Source organism: Pinus tabuliformis, chromosome 9 (assembly GCF_031772625.1).
Source record: "Pinus tabuliformis cultivar Carrire ecotype Pingquan chromosome 9, CPIR1, whole genome shotgun sequence".
NCBI classification, from domain to species: domain Eukaryota; kingdom Viridiplantae; phylum Streptophyta; class Pinopsida; order Pinales; family Pinaceae; genus Pinus; species Pinus tabuliformis.
This window is the reverse complement of record NC_142307.1, coordinates 232412315-232434073: the sequence shown is the minus strand read 5'-3', so window position 1 is coordinate 232434073 and position 21759 is coordinate 232412315.

Sequence of the window (21759 nt, the reverse complement as noted above, 5' to 3'; positions counted from 1 at the left end):
GCACACAAAGGCTCACACACTCTAACTGTCAAAGCTCCATCAGGACTCTTCATCAATAAATAAAATCCTGCTCGTTTAAGCATGCGTCCCTGGAGGAGAAGCAACTACAGGATATCCTACAGGAATCCTGTAGTAGCTGATCCGTCTAGAGCACATACTCTGGAGTCAATAGCAGCTGAAATCGACACCAGGGACATGTAAAAAGCTCCGCTTGGACGTGAACACATCCTCAACAAACCAGACAGAACCTGTGCATGCAGCATTTACAAACCAAAGGATCGGGTCCCAAAGCCATGCATACAGCGTCAACCAATGAAAGAAGGAGTTCCAGCGCCTGTGCATGAAGCAGCAGCGAGCGAAGCTATCGTTCCAAGTCCTGAAGCCTGCAGAACACATCCACAGCCACACAGGTAAGTGTCTAACCTTATTCGTCAAATTGCATAGACTATATTCCGAAAACTACATGTCTGTGAATGGTTCGGATTGAACGAATTTGGTGACCAGTCAACTGACCACCCATAGTCAATAGAATGGCCTTGTGGGATCTGAACGAGCTCGGTTACGCTCGAATTCACCAAAGAGACATGCAACTGACATGTGGGAAGTGTCCAGTCGGGGAGAATTGGCAAGATTGGCAGTGGTGGCGGTGGTTAATGGCAGAGGAAAGATAACGGCGGTCAGAGACACGCAAAGGAATGATGGTTGTGATGTTGGCTAACAGATCGGTCTGGCCACCTCACCCCCTTGCCATGAATTGCACCGTAATTCAAAAATGCTCGGCCAAAGAACTCACGTTAACCACTGTCATCTACACTTGCAATTTTTCGCAGCGAAGTACACGTCCTCCTCCTCCGCAGTCTGTTAGCCCGAGCTTCTTGGCCTGTTTCAAAATCCTCCCGCGTCCCAAGCTTGTTCAGAAGTGTCGTGACGTCCTCCAAAAGCCGGCAAAGCATTCTACAGGAAGAGGCTCTACAGGAAATACAGCATAGCCTTCTGGAGCAGAGCAAATGGATTTTTCTTCGACAAATTTGGAGTCCCGAAAGAGGTAGGCTCGAAAACCACTCTTCCCTGCATGGTATATTTCAAAAGGTGGTGAATTGAACTGTCTGGAGTAGGAGAATTAGAGACAAGTCTGCCTGTGGGTCAAGAATAGTAGTTTGCCTGTGTGTTACATGGAATTTTTCAGTTGGTTCTGCGTCAAATTCTCCTCCACAGTTCCTGTTAAGAAATTCCTCTGCTAGAAACGATAAACCACTGTGAGGGCTAACCTGTGCATGAAGAATGTGAATTTTACATGGTTATATGTATGCTGGGGGGTGAAAATTGAGCTCTATGCCCTATCTGTGAAAACCTAATTCTTCCGTTTACATTCGGACAACCGCGTTTTAGGCAGCAAAAGTTTAAAACCAGGGAATTGGTGCAGGTTAAAAATTTAAACACCCGAGAGATCTTTCCTTGAAGATTCATGGAGGAAACCATAAACAGAATTCCCCTTACTGATCAGAGCACAAACCAAAACAAAGAACTCTCACCATGCCAGGAGGGTTTATCAGAAAGGAACCCTCGGATTCCAGAAAATTGCGTGAAACTCCCGAGGTGGTGAACCTATTCACCTGTGCCAATTGGATGACCTTTTGTGATAGAATTCAAGGTCATGACGATGAGGTAACAAAAGAATTCTTAATGTCCCTGCAGCCTAAATCAAAGACACTGGCCACTGTGAATTTCAGAAGGTTGACCCTAAAGCTTACCCCACAACTCATTAGTCGGATTACTGATCTGCCGTTAGGGATACCCTGGAGCAAAGAGGAGAGGGCATTGGGCCAAAAAGCCAAGAGAGAATTCCTCCTACCAGAGGAACAGTTCTCAGAAGATAAGAATGGGGTCTGGAGAGCTAGCCTACATCCCTTTTGGAGCGAGGTCAGCCTTCAGATCATGAAATACATTACTTATGAGGGGCGGTTCAGTATTGTCTACGGTTATCACTTCTGGTTGCTAAGTGAACTCAGACATGGGGTGGATTTACCCCCAGAGCAAAAGTTAAGCATCCCCTTTTTTCCTTCTACAATCATTAATGGAGTGTGGCACAAAATGGAAGGAAGGGACACCGGATCAGATAGCCCATCATGGGCTTATCAAGCTTCTAGTGGAAGATGCCCTCCATACCTACACTGCCCCTCTCTCCTGGGAGATTTTCCGCGACATGTCCAAGGATGATGATATTTGAATTCTGGCTGAGGAACTCACTTCATCCAGCAGTGAAGAAAGGGAGCACGTTGAGGCAGAAGAGAAAGCCAGGGGTAAGGAAACCCAGGACACAGGATTGACCAGAATACATTGAACAATAGGCTCAAGCTATTGCCCACTTTGAGGACATGGAGAGACTGTTGGGGGAAAACTGCCTGCATGCCTGCACAAGGCGATGGAACACCCTGCCTCATAGCTTGAAGATAAGAGAATACCACTCTCCCACCAGGATGAGGGAGGCCTTGGCAAGGGTACCTCTCTACAAATAGTTGATGCAAAATCTACAGGCCAATTGGATTGGCCTGAAATTCAGTCCTCCTTTGCTTTTGGGATTCCTAGAAGGAGTTAAGGAAGAGGAGGAAGACAGACAGTGGGAGGAAGTGGAAAGGAAAGCAGGATTTCACGACTGGGAAGAAGATATCACTACGGAGGCCTGGGATGTGAGGGAGGCAGTCAAATCTATAAAGGATGATGAGCTAGACTAGTTGCTCAGAGGATCAGCAACCCACTTAGCAGGGGGGTGATGATGAGCCCCGAATTGGATAACTTATTGGGCTCATTTTGCCTAATTTGTTGTGTGTGGAGCCTGATTATCTTCTATAGTACCGGCATTCTGGACCCCAGTTCAAAATGGGGCGGCAACGCCGCCCGTAAAATGATCGCTGCCATGGGGGGTCCAGGGGGGGGGGCAGCGACTTTATGGAGCCCCCCCCCTGGCGGGGGGTTTCGGGGGCAGCGCCCCCGAAGCTAAAAACAGCTGTAAAATTGCCTTGTAAAAGTATAGTAATTTCTAGTCAATATGGGCCGTTCATTAGGCGGATGATCTGACGGTAGAACTCATGTTTAGTTTAGGGTTTTTTGCCCTAGAAGGCAACCCCTCTCTTTATATGAGGGAATTGTATTTGAGGCTGTGATAGATGTGTATTCGGTGAGCGAGAAACATAGAGGTGAGACTGTGAGAGAAAACAGAGGACATTACAGCGGTTTTGCTGTAGGTTGTATCTCTTCATTTTGCTGGATAATAGAAAGGAAGGACTGGCTGTTCGGGGTGGACGTAGCCCAAACTGGGTGAACCACGTATATCTGTGTCTCTCTTGTTTTGTGCGTTTTCTGTGTTTATATTTCTGCAATATTTTATGTGTTCCATTGCTCCGTAATATATAATTTTCTAACAACTGGTATCAGAGCCGAAGGTCTATTTGGCCGATAAACTCGCAGGAAAGAAGGTTTCTTGGTTCGAGTGGGAGCAATGGCGGAAGATGGTAAGTTTAGGGTCGAGAAATTTAACGGCCAAAACTTCTCGCTGTGGAAGATGCAGATGGAAGATTATCTGTATCAGAAAGATCTATACCTACCATTGGGCAGAAAAACAAAGATGCCGACGGGTATGAAAGACGAAGAATAGAACCTTCTCGATAGAAAGGCACTCGGAACAATACGGTTGTGTCTTGCTGCATCAGTCGCCTTCAACATTTCGAAGGAAACCACGACAGAGGGTTTGATGCAGACGTTGTCGAAACTATATGAAAAACCCTCGGCCTCAAACAAGGTATTTCTTATGAAACGGTTATTTAATATGAATATGTCGGAAGGTGGATCTGTTGCAAACCATTTAAATGATTTTAATACAGCTACAAGCCAGTTAAGTTTTGTAGGGGTAAACTTTGATGATGAAGTTAGAGCTCTGTTATTCTTGTGCTCATTACCATAAAGTTGGAATGGTTTGGTAATGGCCATTAGTAACTCCGTTTCTGGATCTAGTACTTTAAAGTTTGATGATGTTGTCGGTGCTATCCTTAGCGAGGAAATGCGACGGAAAAGCTCCGGTGAGACATCGGGAAATGCTTTGAGTGCAGAGTCTAGAGGAAGAAAAATGGAAAGAGGAAAGACCTCAGGATATCGCAGTAAATCAAGGAAAGGCAGATCCAAGTCCAGATCGGGGATAGTGTGCTGGAAATGTGGAAAGAAAGGACACCTAAAGAAAGACTGTAGATCTTGGAAGGGAAAAGAAGGAGATGCACAGCAAGAAAACAATCATGAAGCAAATGTGACAGGTGAGGTGTTACAAGATGCTTTGATTCTTTCTTTCGAAAATATTACTGATTCCTGGGTGGTAGATTCAGGGGCCTCATTCCATGCCACACCTGAAAAGAAATACTTTTATGACTATGTTCAAGGAGATTTTGGACAAGTTCGTCTGGGTGATGACAAACCCTGTAAAATTGTTGGAATGGGTAAGGTTCTTGTAAAACAGCAGAATGGAAACCAATGGCTACTAAAGGAGGTAAGGCATGTTCCAGATTTAAAGAAAAATCTGATTTCAACAGGGAAGTTAGGCAGTGAAGGTTGTGTGACAACTTTCACAGATAAAGCTTGGAAGGTCACAAAAGGAGCCCTGGTAATAGCAAAAGGTGAAAAGGTTGGTACATTGTATTTATGCAATGGTATTTCTAACCCTGTTAATGCTTTGACTTCCAAAGGAGAAGATGCAGCATTATGGCATCATAGGCTCGGACACATGAGTGAAAAAGGGATGAAGATTCTTCACTCAAGGAATTTGTTGCCAGGTTTGAAGAATGTTGATTTGGACTTCTGTGAGAACTGCATTTATGGAAAACAAAAGAGAGTCAGATTTCTCAGAGTTGGGAAAGAAAAGAAGAACGAAAAATTAGAGCTTGTGCATACAGACGTATGGGGACCTGCTCAGGTATCATCTCTTGGTGGCTCTCGTTATTATGTTACTTTTATTGATGATGCAACTAGAAAAAATTGGATTTATTGTATTAAGAATAAATCTGATGTATTTGATACTTTCAAGAAATGGAAAGCTTTGGTTGAGATTGAGACAGGAAAGAAATTGAAGTGTCTTAGATCAGACAATGGAGGTGAATATTGCAGCAAAGAGTTTGATAGGTATTGTTCAGAGCATGGAATTCACAGAGAGAAGACAGTTCCAAGAACACCACAAGAAAATGGTGTGTCAGAAAGGATGAACAGAACAATCATGGAGCGTGCAAGGTGCATGAGATTGCATGCAAGATTGCCTTTACAGTTTTGGGCAGATGCTGTAGATACTGTTGTTTATCTAATAAACAGAGGGCCTTCAAGTTCCTTGGATGGTGGTGTTCCAGAGGAAGCATGGACAGGTAAAAAGGTAAACTACTCTATTTTAAAGCCGTTTGGTTGTGAGGCCTTTGTCCATATTGATAAAGAAAATAGAACAAAGCTTGAGGCAAAGTCAAAGAAATGTACCTTTATTGGATATGGTGTTAATGATTTTGGTTATCGCTTATATGATTACGAAAATCACAAAATCATTAGGAGCAAAGATGTAATATTCAATGAAAAGGTCTTGTATAAGAATCAGTTGCAGGAAAAGAAACAGGAAAAGGAAAACAAGGAATACGCAGTCCTTGATGAAATCACTGAAAAAGTAAAGGTGCCTGAAAATAATAATAATCAACAACCACAACAACAGCAACCACCACAACAGCAACAGGTACCCCAAACACCTGAAAGTGGTGTTAGAAGATCTACCAGGATAGGTAGACCTCCTGAACGATACTCTCCTTCATTATATTATTTATTGTTGACTGATTCCGGTGAACCTGAATGTTATGAAGAAGCAATGCAGGTTGAAAACAAGAAGAAGTGGGAGGTAGCCATGGAAGAAGATATGGACTCCTTAATGCATAACCAGACTTGGGATTTAGTCAGGATGCCTGCAGGAAAAACTACATTGAAGAATAAATGGGTTTACAGGCTGAAGGAAGAAGATGGAGGAAAGCAAAGGTACAAAGCTAGACTTGTGGTGAAGGGGTTTGCACAAAAGAAAGGTATTGATTTTGATGAAATATTTTCTCCTGTTGTTAAAATGAATTCAATCAGAACTATTTTAAGTCTTGTAGCAGCTGAAGATTTGCATCTTGAGCAGTTAGATGTAAAGACAGCCTTTCTTCATGGGGATTTGGAGGAAGAGATATATATGCAGCAGCCATAAGGATATGAGGTGAAAGGGAAGGAGAAACTTGTGTGCAGGTTGAAGAAGAGCTTGTATGGTTTAAAACAGGCTCCAAGGCAATGGTATCTAAAATTTGACAATTTTATGTCTGAACAAGGTTATACTAGATGTCACTCTGATCATTGTGTTTATTTGAAAAAGAAAAATGATGGCAGCTATATTATATTGTTATTGTATGTAGATGACATGCTTGTTGCAGGATCTAACATGCAGGAAATAAATGTGCTCAAAAGAAAATTGGCAAATTCATTTGCAATGAAGGATTTGGGTGCTGCAAAACAAATCCTTGGTATGAGAATAACTAGAGACAGGAAAAATAGAAAATTAACATTGTCTTAGAATGAGTACATACAAAAGGTGTTGAAAAGATTTAACATGCAAAATGCAAAACCAGTTAGTACACCTTTTGCTAGCCATTTCAAACTTAGCAAAGAAATGTGCCCAAAGACCCAAGAAGACATGGATTATATGTCTAAAGTTCCATATGCATCAGCAGTTGGAAGTTTAATGTATGCAATGGTCTGCACAAGGCCTGATATTGCACATGCAGTGGGAGTTGTAAGCAGGTACATGAACAATCCAGGAAAGGAACATTGGATGGCAGTGAAATGGATTCTCAGATATTTGAGAGGTACCACAAATCAGGCATTATGCTTTGGTGGTTCAAACATATCCCTACAAGGATATGTTGATGCAGATATGGCAGGTGACAGAGATAATAGGAGGAGCACTACAGGATATGTATTTACTGTCGGAGGAATAGCTGTCAGTTGGGTTTCAAAAATCCAAAGTGTTGTTGCACTCTCAACAATAGAAGCAGAGTATGTTGCTGCTACAGAGGCTAGTAAAGAAATGATTTGGTTACAAAGGTTTATGGGTGAATTGGGTAAGGAGCATGATATGGGCACGTTATACAGTGATAGTCAAAGTGCCATTCATCTTGCAAAGAACTCAGCATTTCATTCCAGGACAAAACATATACAGCTCAAGTACCATTTCATACGATCAGTGTTGGAAGATGGAGAGTTGAAGCTCGAAAAGATACACACTAGCCAGAACCCTGCAGATATGCTAACAAAAGTTGTAACCGGGGAGAAATTGAGAATATGCTCAGTTTCAGTTGGTCTTCAAGGATGACGATGAAGATGAGAAACAGCCAGGTCCAAAGAGGAGTCATTGTCCAGCAAATGGAGCAGCGGTGGAGTTGCTACAATCAGTCTCCAAGTGGGAGATTGTTGGGTGTGGAGCCTGATTATCTTCTATAGTACCGGCATTCTGGACCCCAGTTCAAAATGGGGCGGCAACGCCGCCCATAAAATGATCGCTGCCGTGGGGGGTCCAGGGGGGGGGGGCGGCAGCGACTTTATGGATCCCCCCCCTGGCGGGGGGTTTCGGGGGCAGCGCCCCCGAAGCTAAAAACAGCTGTAAAATTGCCTTGTAAAAGTATAGTAATTTCTAGTCAATCTGGGTCGTTCATTAGGCGGATGATCTGACGGTAGAACTCATGTTTAGTTTAGGGTTTTTTGCCCTAGAAGGCAACCCCTCTCTTTATATGAGGGCATTGTATTTGAGGCTGTGATAGATGTGTATTCGGTGAGCGAGAAACATAGAGGTGAGACTGTGAGAGAAAACAGAGGATATTACAGTGGTTTTGCTGTAGGTTGTATCTCTTCATTTTGCTGGATAATAGAAAGGAAGGACTGGCTGTTCGGGGTGGACGTAGCCCAAACTGGGTGAACCATGTATATCTGTGTCTCTCTTGTTTTGTGCGTTTTCTGTGTTTATATTTCTGCAATATTTTATGTGTTCCATTGCTCCGTAATATATAATTTTCTAACATAATTGTCCTTGATCAATCCACCATTTTTCATAGATTATGCATTTTTTTTTAGTATGTTTATGTTATTTGAACGAATAAGGGTGTTCACTTTACCAAGGAGGCTAATATGTGGTTATTTCAGGTTTTTTGGAAAAATTTTGGAGCAAAGCCAAGCAATAATGAGCCAGGTGACAGCCAAGCTTGAGGAAGCAAGGGTGAGGATTTGTAGGAAGGTTGTCTCTTGCATTAAATGGCCCTTCCTTGAAATCTCCACCCTCAACTTGGAGCTCAGCAGGCCACCAAAATCCTAAAGGAGCTTTGGGAAGAGTGGCTGTTTACTGGCAGTTTGAACAACCGAGTCCCTTGAGTTAAGGAGGGCTGTTAGGCCCCTCGTAGTGTATAAATAGGAAGGCCTCAGCCTTTGTAGTTTACTTTTGGAACTGTTGGGTTTTTCATTATAGTGCTCTCATTGTTTCATCTTCTTTTTGTAGCTACTACTGTATAGCTTTCTTTTGACATGATTATTTTTGGATAATGAAAAGCAGCTCTATTTGGCATCAGCTCTGAGTTTTCTTTAGGAGCCTGTAGCTCTTGGGGTTGGGCCCAACCCAAGTGCCAAGGCTTCCTTATGTACTGTTATTTTCTTTTTATGTCTTTTCAAAATAATTTTTGTTAAGTAGATTAAAATCTTGTTGTTTATCTAGGTCACTGTTGATGATCAGAAAGACTGTTGATGTTCAGATTGAGTTGATAGGTTATTAACAGGGACAAGCTTTAGAAAAATGCCATCAAGCACCTCTGATTTCACCTCTCCCTCAGTGGGCTCGGGAGCTGGGATCAAGGTGACCTTGCCACCACCAAAAGCACTATCTTCGCTTCGCCATGCAACCGTTAGTGTTCAAAATTTATTTGCAGAAGTTGGTTACATGTTCAGATTCTTGATTGCTTCGTTGCATAGTTATTATACATGGTTTCGTTGCAAATAAACTTATTTTCATTCTCTTTACTATTAGCTAGATTAGATTAGGTTAACGTAACTAGGTCTCTGATTTTCCAAGTCTTCATTGGTTCAGTTGAAGAAACAACTTGCAGAGCACCCGTACCACTTCTCTATCTGCCCGTACTCCATCAGTCTCATCTGCTCCATCCCCTAACATGGATTCTTTCCTCACGTTTTCCATTTGCTCACCTAACCCTAATTTTTGTGCAACATTGCTTCTCTCCTCCTTGAACAAATTCAGCCATCTTCATCTCTCCTCAACTCCATCCACCAAGTCCTGGACCTCTTCACACCCCTGCCCTACCTCCATACTTACTCCTTCACCTTTCTCTCTCCATCCATTCTCCAAAATCCCATTTATGTGCATCCTGTAGAAAATTACAGGCATCCTCTAGAAATTCCAGAACATCCTATAGAACCCCTATTGACTTCCTATAAGAGCTCACGAATGAGTCTTCTTGATAGCCAAACTCTGTGAAACTATCTGGAAGGGTGTTAGGGACCCCTTAGGCCATCTTTGAACCTTGCCGACCTCCTCCAAGCATCTCCTCTCCCCAATCCACCTCTGCACAGTAAAAAACAGTTAAGTCGCATGCATGATAATTCTGACAACTTATTCAAAAATACAAAAATATGTTTTTTTCAGATGTCACTGTAGAAGTAGCTTAAACACATGCATTTTACCTTCCTAGAAGTCAATCGCATCTCTTTCAGTAGCTTGCATCCTCTTTCTTGCATCAGTAGGGCTAGCTGGTAAAATTAGGGTTTGCTAGGGTTTACATTTCCTTTCAGCTTTCCAGTTTCTTTCTGCAAATAGATTAGCCTTCTTTGAGTTAGATTTCATCGATCAGTTAAAAAGCTTCTTCTAAGAGCTCATAGAATTTTTCTTAAGCTCGTAGCGGACTTGTGCCAGCTAACCAAGTGATAGCCGCGGCAAGAGCTAGTACTTGTGCATACAACGTCGTCGCTTCCAAGTTTGTTACGAACTACCGGGTTGATAAAAGTAAAGAAGGGAGTCCCAGGAGTTGCAGCATTATTGTTGCAATACTGGAGCCCAAGTGCCAAGGCTTCCTTATGTATTGTTATTTGCTTTTTATGTCTTTGCAAAATAATTTCTATTAAGTAGATTAAAATCTTGTTGTTTATCTAGGTCAGTGTTGATGATTAGAAAGACTGTTGATGTTCAGATTGAGTTGATAGGTTATTAATAGGGACAAGCTTCAGAAAAAGGCCATCAAGCAGCTCTGATTTCACCTCTCCCTCAGTGGGATCAGGAGCTAGGATCAAGGTGACCTTGCTGCCACCAAAAACATTATCTTTGCTTCGCCATGCAACCATTAGTGTTCGATTTTTATTTGGAGAAGTTGGTTACATGTTTAGATTCTTGATTTCTTCATTGCATAGTTATTATACATGGTTTCATTGCAAATAAAATTTTGTTCATTCTCTTTACTGTTAGCTGGATCATATTAGGTTAACGTAACTAGGTCTCTGATTTTCCAAGTCTTCGTTGGTTCAGTTGAAGAAACAACTTGCATAGCACTCGTACCACTTCTCTATCTACCCATACTCCATTAGTCTCATCTGCTCCATCCCCTAACATGGATTCTTGCCTCACGTTTGCCATTTTCTCACCTAACCCTAATTTTTGTGCAACATTGCTTCTCTCCTCCTTGAACAGATCTAACCATCTTCATCTCTCCTCAGCTCCATCCACCAAGTCCTGAACCTCTTCACACCCTTTTCCTACCTCCATACTCACTCCTTCCCCTTTCTCTCTCCATCCCATTCTCCAAAATCCCATTTCTGTGCATCCTGTAGAAAATTACAAGCATCCTTTAGAAATTCCAGAACATCCTGTAGAACCCCTGCAGACTTCCTTTAGAAGCTCACGAATCAGGCTTCTTGATAGCCAAACTCTGTGAAACTCTCTGGAAGGGTGTTAGGGACCCCTTAGGCCCTCTCTAAACCTTTCTAACCTCCTCCAAGCATCTCCTCTCGCTAATCCACCTCTGCACAGTCAAAAACAGTTAAATCGCATGCATGATAATTCTGACAACTTATTCAAAAATACAAAAAGATGTTTTTTTCAGATGTTACTGTAGAAGTAGCTTAGACACATGTATTTTACCTTCCTAGAAGTCAATGGCATCTCTTTCAGTAGCTTGCATCCTCTTTCTTGCATCAGTAGGGCTAGCTGGTAAAATTAGGGTTTGCTAGGGTTTACGTTTCCTTTCAGCTTTCTAGTTTCTTTCTGCAAATAGATTAGCCTTCTTTGAGTTAGCTTTCTCCCATCAGTTAAAAAGCTTGTTCTAAGAGCTCATAGAAGTTTGCTTAAGCTCCTAGCATACTTGTGCCAGCTGACCAAGTGACAGCCACGGAAAGAGCTAGTAGTTGTGCATACAACACCGTCACTTCCAAGTTTGTTACGAAATACCGGGTTGATAAAAGTAAAGAAGGGAGTCCCAGGAGTTGCAACAGTATTCCTGCAATACTACAGCCCACTAGTTAGGTTTTGGATGTTTAAGGTTTTCCATTGTTTCTCAGCGATAAATAGGCCTTCGAGCCTCATTATAACATACTTCAGAGGGATGTAGCCACCACATCAATTCTCAGAGATAAGCTACCATTTCCCTAGCTGGTTAATTTCTGTTTATGTTTGTAAGCATATTTCAGTATTTTACATTAATGAAATGAAATATTATTTCCTTGGCATCTCTGTGTATATGGTTATCTCTGTATTTTGTTGTGTTCCTGTTTAAATCCAGGTGGATGTTGGTGGCCACCCACCTATCCCACTTGGACCCCCACAACTGTCTCTGCTAGTTTTTCAGTTTCCTTATTTGTTGCACAATATACTATTTTTAGTAATTTTTCAAGTCCTGAACTTTTGGACCTGTTTTGAGGCCCTAAACGACTTTTTTGGGAAATCTAAGAGCAACATGGGTCCATGGATTGATGTTGCTCTTCCCAAAGTTTTAGTTCTCAGATAGATCTTTCTAACAAGTTATTGTGTGCATCAAACAGAGATCGTATGCCAAATTTACGACCCGGGAAGTTGATGTACCAATTTACCCAAAACAGGGCCCAAAGTTTAGCATTTCTTCTGCTAGGGTTAGATTTTTCTATGTTCTAGGTTTTCCATTGTTTCTCATGAATAAATAGGCCTTTGAGCCTCATTTTAACACAATCCAGAGGCATGTAGCCGACACATATCTTCTCAGAGATAAGCTACCAACACCCTAAATGGTTTATTTCCATTTATGTTTGTAAGCATATTTTGATATTTTACATTAATGAAATGAAGTATTATTTCCGCTGCATCTCTTTGTATATGGTTATGTCTGTATTGTGTTGTGTTCCTGTTTAAATCCAAGTAGATTTTGGTGGCCACCGACCCATCCCACTTGGACCCCCATAACTATCTTTGTCAGTTTTTCAGTTCCTTATTTTTAGCACAATTTACTATTTTTAGTAGTTATTCGGGTCTTGAACTTCCAGAGCTGTTTTTAGGCCCTAAACGATAATTTTTACAAAATCTGGGAGCAACATCCATGCATGGACCGATGTTTCTCTTCCCAAATGTGTTGTTCTCAGATAGATCTTTCTAATGATTTATTGTGCTCGTCAAACAAAGATTGTATGCCAAAGTTACGACCCCAGGAAGTTGATGTACTAATTTACACAAAACAGGGTCCACAGCTTGGAATTTCATCTCCTAGGGTTAGGCTTTTGGATGTTTAGGGTTTTCCATTTTTTCTTAACAATAAATAGGCCTTCGAGCCTCATTGTAACACAGTCCAGAGGCTTGTAGCTACCACATCTCTTCTCAGAGATAAGCTACCATTGCCCTAGTTGGTGTTAGCCTCCTATTGCAATAGGTGTTCATATTTCATGATTGACAGTCGAAGTGCCAAAAATTTTCATCTTTTCCATGCTGCAAAAGTTCCATTTTTGAAGGATTTCATAGTTAAGGGAAGGCCAAACAGCTTAATCTTGGCTTCCCTAGGTTTAAATTTCTTGTTTTAGAATATAGAGAATAAATATCTGTCCAAACTGTTTAATCTTGGCAGATTTGTAGATAGGTAGAGAAGCAAGGGTGCTCAACAGCTTAATTTGAGCCCCTGGAAGAAATAAGGGTAGATTTATATAGGAGGATAGTCATCAGAAAAGTTGAAAAGCTGGGTTTGCTTGTTCAAGTGCACCCAAACAAAAACAAGTAAAAATGTTAGGTAAGTAGGCTGGGTAGGTAGTTTTGAGGTGGCAGAATGATGAACTATGATCCATTTCATGTTTTCAAGTGTTATATCTATTCAGGTCACAAGTATGAGGCAGTTTTCCATTTGGATCACCTCAAGCAAGGCATGTGTAACTTCCCCTTCTTCCTTTTCCCCAAATCATTCACTAATTTCCCCAAAGGATATTGAGATCTGCTCAATAGTCCTAGATTTCTCCATTCAAGCTCCTTTCTTCCTTTTTAAAACCCAAGTTTCTCATACTTAGCACTTTCTTCACAAATTCATATTAATTTCTAACTTATTATATAAATCCCTATCTATTTCCCCTTCCCCTACTAAATATATTGTAAAAATCCCGATAAATACCTATCCCCTCCTTTGGTTGAAATATAACCATGAATATGCTTTGGGAATTACTAAGTTTAACTGAAACTTGGTAAGAGCCCTCTTTCCATGCTATTGGACACCTTCCAATGCATTTAACCCTTCTTTTGCTTCGTTTAACCATCTTCTAATGCGATCAGACCCCTTCCGATGCATTAGGAACTCTATTTTTACCTTGTTTACCCTTCTCCCATCTCATAGACATCCCTCCGATCTCATATTTCCCTTCTCCAATCATAAAAATTCTCTTCCAATGCATTTGGACTCCTTCCGATTGCAAAAACCCCCCTCTGATGTATAAGAACCCTCTTTTCCAATGAATAAAGCCATCCTCTGATCGCATTGATCCCCCTCCGATGCGATATCGCATTCGGAGGTAGCAACAGCAGTGTTGGCCCCCTTATGTGTTTCTCCTCGATATCAATCCCGCCGATGCGATTATCGCAATCGGAAATCACAATATATGTATGCCCCCATAAATGGCTCCACTCCCTTCCTCTGATGTGATATCGCTATCACATCCGATGCGATATCGCCGACTTAATCTTAACCATCCTATTGCCCCCACCCATCCGACGACCCACATCTAATCGCTCCATCGCTTATATATAAATCCTGCACCCCATAACCCCACTGATAGCGATATTGCGATTTAATCGCAGCCGTTGGATCTGCCCGCGCTAGATCCAACGGCCCTAATTTATTCTCCGCTGCAGTGTCGCTCCCGCCTGTGTATTCATAAATTTTCCCGTGTAATATGATTTATTGCCTTTTATAAGGGAAAGAGGCATTTCTTTATCATTTCCATTTGGCGCCTATGCGCACTCCTTCTTCAAGGAAATCTGGTCATTCCTCGGCCATTTTTGATCACTCCAGCCCAGATTTGCTCCAGACAACGAGCACAGCCTCAGTACAGTCATTTTTTCACAAATCCTCCGCCATTTTTGCAGTATTTCTTCATTTTTGTTGATATTTTGATCGGCCAGTGCCTAATCCCCTCCTAAAGGCCCACAGAAGCACGACAACACCTATTTTTGCCATAAACAGATGAAAAAAGGGTGATTTGACAGTTTAAAGTACATGAGGGAAGAGAAAGTGGCCCGATTCAGTGTCAAAGTGTATCAGAGTTGCGGAAGAGAGTATCAGTTAACGTTTTTAGTGGAAATATTTATTTCCAAGGCAGATAGACAATAAAGAGGCCTCCATCCACGTCAAAGAAGCAGTAAAGGCCCATTTAAAGCTCACCAGATCAAAGTTTAATGCATTAAGGCCACCTTAGGGTAGCGCTACAGAAACCAAAGCATAGTTATTACAGAATGAATAACACAGAGCTCAAAGGACACATATTAACTCATTTTTGAGGTAGTTGCCCTAGCGCAATAGTTAGATAGATCTTTCATGCATTTATTTTAGGATATTAGGATTAAAGATAGTTATTGCCACAGATCTGTTTAAGATATGCTCTTGTAGATATTTTGTGGATATTTTCTCTATATAAACCACCCAAAGCATTGTTAAAAGGATTGGTTGGTTGTTTTTCTCATTCTAGACTTGCGCTGTAAACCTGAGAGTTTCTATAATCAAAGATGCTGGAATGCTTGTTTCTGAAACTTTTGGTTGTGGATTTGATGGCTTAAAGGGTATGCTACAAAATTCTGGTGTTTCTACATGACTAAATAAGTCCTTCTTGTCTCTGTTTTCAGTTTATATGTGTTTACGCCACCCTTGTTTCACCATCTAAATAGCAGGGAAGAAGAATAGCTTAGAATTTGCTTAGCAGCACTCTATCCTCAATTCCTGTCATTTCTTTATGTTTTCCTCTGAATTAGTGATGAATATGCACAACTAATTGATCATGTTTAACCTATTTCTCTCATTTCTGAATGCTGTCTAGGAATACTTCACTGCTCCTATTTAGCCTTCATCCACTTTCCCTCTTTGGCTAGATGAGAGACCCTTAATTGCCTCTCATCCCCCAACCTCCATTTCATCCTTATTCCAACATTTAGTGTTGTGCCATGTGTAGCTATCCTGCTATGTATTCCCCTCTTCTGCCAAAGAAAACACACCCTTTAGTTCACAATCATTGACTCCATGCCCAATGGTCTGAACTCCTCATCCTCTGCATGCCAACTCTATCTGAAGCATCAACCATCCCATCAAACTTAAAACAAATCCATGCGCATCATAACTAGCCTAAAATCACCCCTAAACAAAGCTAAATCACAAAGAGAGAGCCCTCTCCGATTGCAGGTAGGCTAGGACCTACAGTCCAAAGATTGGTTTGTGGTTACCTCGGTCGTATCCCTTAAGGAGCCAAGGGACAAGATGAGTGATAACATAATGGCAACTCCGCTGGGGATACCTTCAAAAAAATTCCAAAAAACAACTTAGAAGTTGGCTCCAAAGAGGAAATCTCGTTTTCTGAAGAAAGTCATCTTTTTCTTCAGAACCATTTTACAATTTTAGTTCTAATTAGTGATGGTGGACAAGGATTAGACACACCAAGGTTAATTCATCCACTTGGCGACTCCACATTTTTTTAAATCAAGACTCCACTGGAGGAACGGACCTGAAAGAGAAAATCTTTAAGTTTCCTCTGAAACAGTTCGGCAAAGCTATATTCCAACTCCTTCTATTATTTCCTCTTCCATCCCAGCTGTTCTATTTTTTCTTGTTGTTCCATGTATCCCGACAAATATGGCGAATCGTTATGCACCTTTACAGTTGCCTGCAAATCTGGGGGCTATGCCTCAGGATTATCAAACCAAAATCACATATTTTGATGGTATTGGTTCTTACATAGCCTTGCAACATACCAAAAGAATGTAGGACTATTTTGAGATTTATGAAATAGATGATGAGGCTATAAGAATGAATATTTTTGTCCAAAGTTTAAATGGAGATGTAAGGCCGTGGTTTAGAGCGCTTCCTGCAAATTCCATAGCTGACTCAGAGGCCCTGTACCAAACATTTCTTAACAGATGGGAGAAAAAGAAGGATCCCCTGCACATATTATCAAAATATGATACTATCAAAAGAGGCCCTGAAGAGGCTATCTTAGACTATTGTGCAAGATTTAACAATATTTACAATGCTATTCCACAGAATCTTAGGCCTCAACCTGATCTAGCTTTATACAAATTCCCTGATGGATTCGATTCTGACATGGAATATCAATTGAGGGAAAGAGCACCTCAAACCTTACCAGACATGCAGAATATAGTTGTCAGTGTGGAGGCAAACCTGATGGCAAAATGAAACAGAGAAAGAGCTGAGAGAAGAACTACTTGCAAAGACGAAACTTCAGTTTCAGAGCAATATATGGATGAATCTCCCAATCTATTGTATGAATATAATTTCTTTTCTTCTTTCAGTTGTCTGCCCAAATATCATCAATATGATGAAGATTTTGCGCCTCAAATCCAAATTAACCTTGCACAGGAATCAGAAGCTATTTTGGGAGAAGGCAGAGTTCAAGTTCAGAAGCCTGAACCCAGTGACCAGCTTGTTCAGCTCAGCTATGAAGAAGAGGAGGAAAGTGTAGAAAATTTTGAAGCCAACGAAGGAACTTTACCATTTTGTTTTGAATCTTTTCAGTTTATCAGGGATAATTATCATGCAGTTAATAATCAAGTGTCAGCATGCCTTGATACTCACCATCTAGAGGAGAGTCAAATCCTTGCTCCTAATGCATTACCTCTAGATTTGCAGCCCCAAAATGCCATTGAATATCAGATTGAGGAAGACTTGAAAGCAGCAACATATGACCAAGAAGCCCCAGATGATTCCCTGCTGCTTTGTTTTGAATCTTCTGAGTTATCTAAAGAAGGGGAGGAACAGCCTGTGCAAATCAGTCAAGTGCCATCTGAGCTTGTTTGTAATGAATTGCAAGTATCATTCCAGGGTCTATATGATCCATCTGTTGACAGGCTGAGTGATGAAATAAATCACTACTCTACTCCATTAGCAGGTTGTAAGGCTCAAAATCAAGATGCTGGTGATTTCCCAATTCAAAGGCATGATAGTCATCCTAAACCTTTGTACAGTTGTTTAAATCAACACAAGAAATGTGTATATATGTTGCAGGGCCCTTTTGTACAGTTTCTAGATTCAACAAAGGAGATCAACAATTCCCTTTTCTTCTCAAAAGTTAACACAACTATATCTGATTGCAAGATCTCCATTTTAAGCACCAACAAGCACAAGCAGCAAAGGTCATTGATGTTTATAATGAGTAAGTGGCTGCATTGGCTGTTTCATTTCACCTAACCAGCAAAGTAAGTGTTGATTAGAGTAGGTAGGTAGGATTCCAGTTTTCTGTTTGGATAGCAGCTTGCTGCAGTTGAAGCCCAAACTGAAGGCCCTAAGCTCTTCAAGTCTGCTGTCATATATATAAATAAAGCAGCTAGCAAAGGGAAGCTTCCAGAATATAACAAATAATTTAAGATCAAGGCAATCTAACCTGTTGTTCTTGACTTTTCACAAGGAAAAGCCATCCCCATGTGGAGCCACTGTTAGCCTCCTATTGCAAAAGGCGTTCATATTTCATGATTGAAAGTGGAAGTGCCAAAAATGTTCATCTTTTCCATGCTGCAAAAGTTCCATTTTTGAAGGATTTCATAGTTAAGGGAAGGCCAAACAACTTAATCTTGGCTTCCCTAGGTTTAAATTTCTTGTTTTAGAATATAGAGAATAAATATCTGTCCAAACTGTTTAATCTTGGAAGATTTGTAGATAGGTAGAGAAGCAAGGGTGCTCAACAACTTAATCTGAGCCCTTAGAAGAAATAAGGATAGATTTAGATAGGAGGATAGTCATAAGAAAAGTTGAAAAGTTGGGTTTACTAGTTCAAGTGCACCCAAACAAGAAGAAGTAAAAATGTTAGGTAAGTAGGCTGGGTAGGTAGTTTTGTGGTGGCAGAATGATGAATTGTGATCCATTTCATGTTTTCAAGTGTTATATCTATTCAGATCACAAGTATGAGGCAGTTTTCCATTTGGATCAGCTCAAGTGAGGCATGTCTAACTTCCCCTTCTTCCTTTTCCCTAAATCATTCACTATTTTTCCCAAAGGATATTGAGATCTGCTGAATAGTCCTAGATTTCTCCATTCAAGCTCCTTTCTTCCTTTTTAAAACCTAAGTTTCTCATACATAGCACTTTCTTCAAAAATTCATATTAATTTCTAACTTGTTATATAAATCCCTATCTATTTCCCCTTCCCCTACTAAATATATAGTAAAAATCCCTATAAATACATATCCCCTCCTTTGGTTGAAATATAACCATGAATATGCTTTGGGAATTACTAAGTTTAACTGAAACTTGGTAAAAGCCCTCTTTCCATGCTATTGGACCCCTTCCAATGCATTTAACCCTTCTTTTGCTTCGTTTAACCATCTTCTAATGCGATCGGACCCCTTCCGATGCATTAGGAACTCTCTTTTTACGTTGTTTACCCTTCTCCCATCTCATAAACATCCCTCCGATCTCATATTTCCCTTCTCCGATCATAAAAAGTCTCTTCCAATGCATTTGGACTCCTTCCGATTGCAAAAACCCCCCTCCGATGTACAAGAACCCTCTTTTCCAATGAATAAAGCCATCCTCCGATCGCATTGATCCCCCTCCGACGCGATATCGCAGTCGGAGGTAGCAACAGCAGTGTTGGCCCCCTTATGTGTTTCTCCCCGATATCAATCCCGCCGATGCGATTATCGCAATCGACAATCGCAATATATGTATGCCCCCATTCATGCCTCCACTCCCTTCCTCCGATGCGATATCGCTATCGCATCAGATGCGATATCGCTATCACATCCGATGCGATATCGCCGACTTAATCTTAACCATCCGATTGCCCCTGCCCATCCGACGGCCCACATCTAATCGCTCCATCATCTTATATATAAAGCCCGCACCCCATGACCCCGCCGATAGCGATATTGTGATTTAATCGCAGCTGTTGGATCTGCCCACGCTAGATCCAACGACCCTAATTTATTCTCTGCTACAGTGTCGCTCCCGCCTGTGTATTCATAAATTTTCCCGTGTAATATGGTTTATTGCCTTTTATAAGGGAAAGAGGCATTTCTTTATCATTTCCATTCGGCGCCTGTGCACGCTCCTTCTTCAAGGAAAGCTGGTCATTCCTCGGCCATTTTTTATCGCTCCAGCCCAGATTTGCTCCGGACAACGAGCACGGCCTCAGTACAGTCATGTTTTCACAAATCCTCCGCCATTTTTGCAGTATTTCTTCATTTTTGTTGATATTTTGATCGGCCAGTGCCTATACTCCTCTAAAGGCCCGCAGAAGCACCACAACACCTATTTTTGCCATAAAGAGATGAAAAAGGGCAATTTGACAGTTTAAAGTATATCAGGGAAGAGAAAGTGGCTCGATTCAGTGTCAAAGTGTATCAGAGTTGCGGTAGAGAGTATCAGTTAACATTTTTAGTGGAAATCTTTATTTCCAAGTCAGATAGACAATAAAGAGGCCTCCATCCAAGTCAAAGAAGCAGTAAAGGCCCATTTAAAGCTCACCAGATCAGATTTTAATGCATTAAGGCCACCTCAGGGCAGCGCTGCAGAAGCCAAAGCATAGTTATTACAGAATGAACAACACAAAGCTCAAAGGATGCATATTAACTCATTTTTGAGGCAGCTACCCCAGCGCAACAGTTAGATAGATCTTTCATGCATTTATTTCAGGATATTAGGATTAAAGATAGTTATTGCCACAGATCTGTTTAAGATCTGCTCTTGTAGATATTTTGTGGATATTTTCTCTATATAAACCACCCAAAGCATTGTTAAAAGGGTTGGTTGGTTGTTTTTCTCATTCTAGACTTGTGCTGTAAACCTGAGAGTTTCTATAATCAAAGATGTCGGAATGCTTGTTTCTGAAACTGCTGGTTGTGGATTTGATGGCTTAAAGAGTATGCTATAGAATTATGGTGTTTCTACATGACTCAATAAGTCCTTCTTGTCTCTGTTTTCAGTTTATATGTGTTTACGCCACCCTTGTTTCACCATCTAAATAGCAAGGAAGAAGAATAACTTTGAATTTGCTTAGCATCACTCTATACTCAATTCCTATCATTTCTTTATGTTTTCCTTTGAATTAGTGATGAATATGCACACTTAATTGATCATGTTTAAGCTATTTCTCTCATTTCTAAATGTTGTTTAGGAATACTTCACTGCTCCTATTTAGCCTTCATCCACTTTCCCTCTTTGGCTGGATGAGAGATCCTTAATTACCTCTCATCCCCCAACCTCCATTTCATCCTTATTCCAGCATTTAGTGTTGTTCCATGTGTAGCTATCATGCTCTGTATTCCCCTCTTCTGCCAAAGAAAACACACCCTTTAGTTCACATTCATTGACTCCATGCCCAATGGTTTGAACTCCTCATCCTTTGCATGCCAACTCCATCTGAAGCATCAACCATCCCACCAAACTTAAAACAAATCCATGTGCATCATAACTAGCCTAAAATCACCCCTAAACAAAGCTAAATCATAAAGAGAGAGCCCTCTCTGATTACAGGTAGGCTAGGACCTGCAGTCCAAAGATTGGTTTGTGGTTACCTCGGCCGTATCCCTTAAGGAGCCAAGGGACAACCTGATTGATAACAGATGGTTTATTTCCATTTCTGTTTGTAAGCATATTTCAGTATTTTTCATTAATGAAATGAGGTATTATTTCTGCTACATCTCTGTGTATATGATTATCTCTGTATTTTGTTGCATTCCTGTTTAAATCCAGGTGGATGTTGGTGGCCACCCACCTATCCCACTTGTACCTCCACAACTGTCTCTGTCAGTTTTTTGGTTTCCTTATTTGTAGCACAATTTACTATTTTTAGCAGTATTTCGGGTCCTGAACTTTCAGAGCTATTTTGAGGCCCTAAATGACGTCTTTTGGGAAATCTGGGAGTAACATGGGTCCATGGACCGATTTTTCTCTTCCCAAAGTTGTAGTTCTTAGATAGATCTTTCTAATGAGTTATTGTGTGCATTAAACAATGATTGTATGCCAAAGTT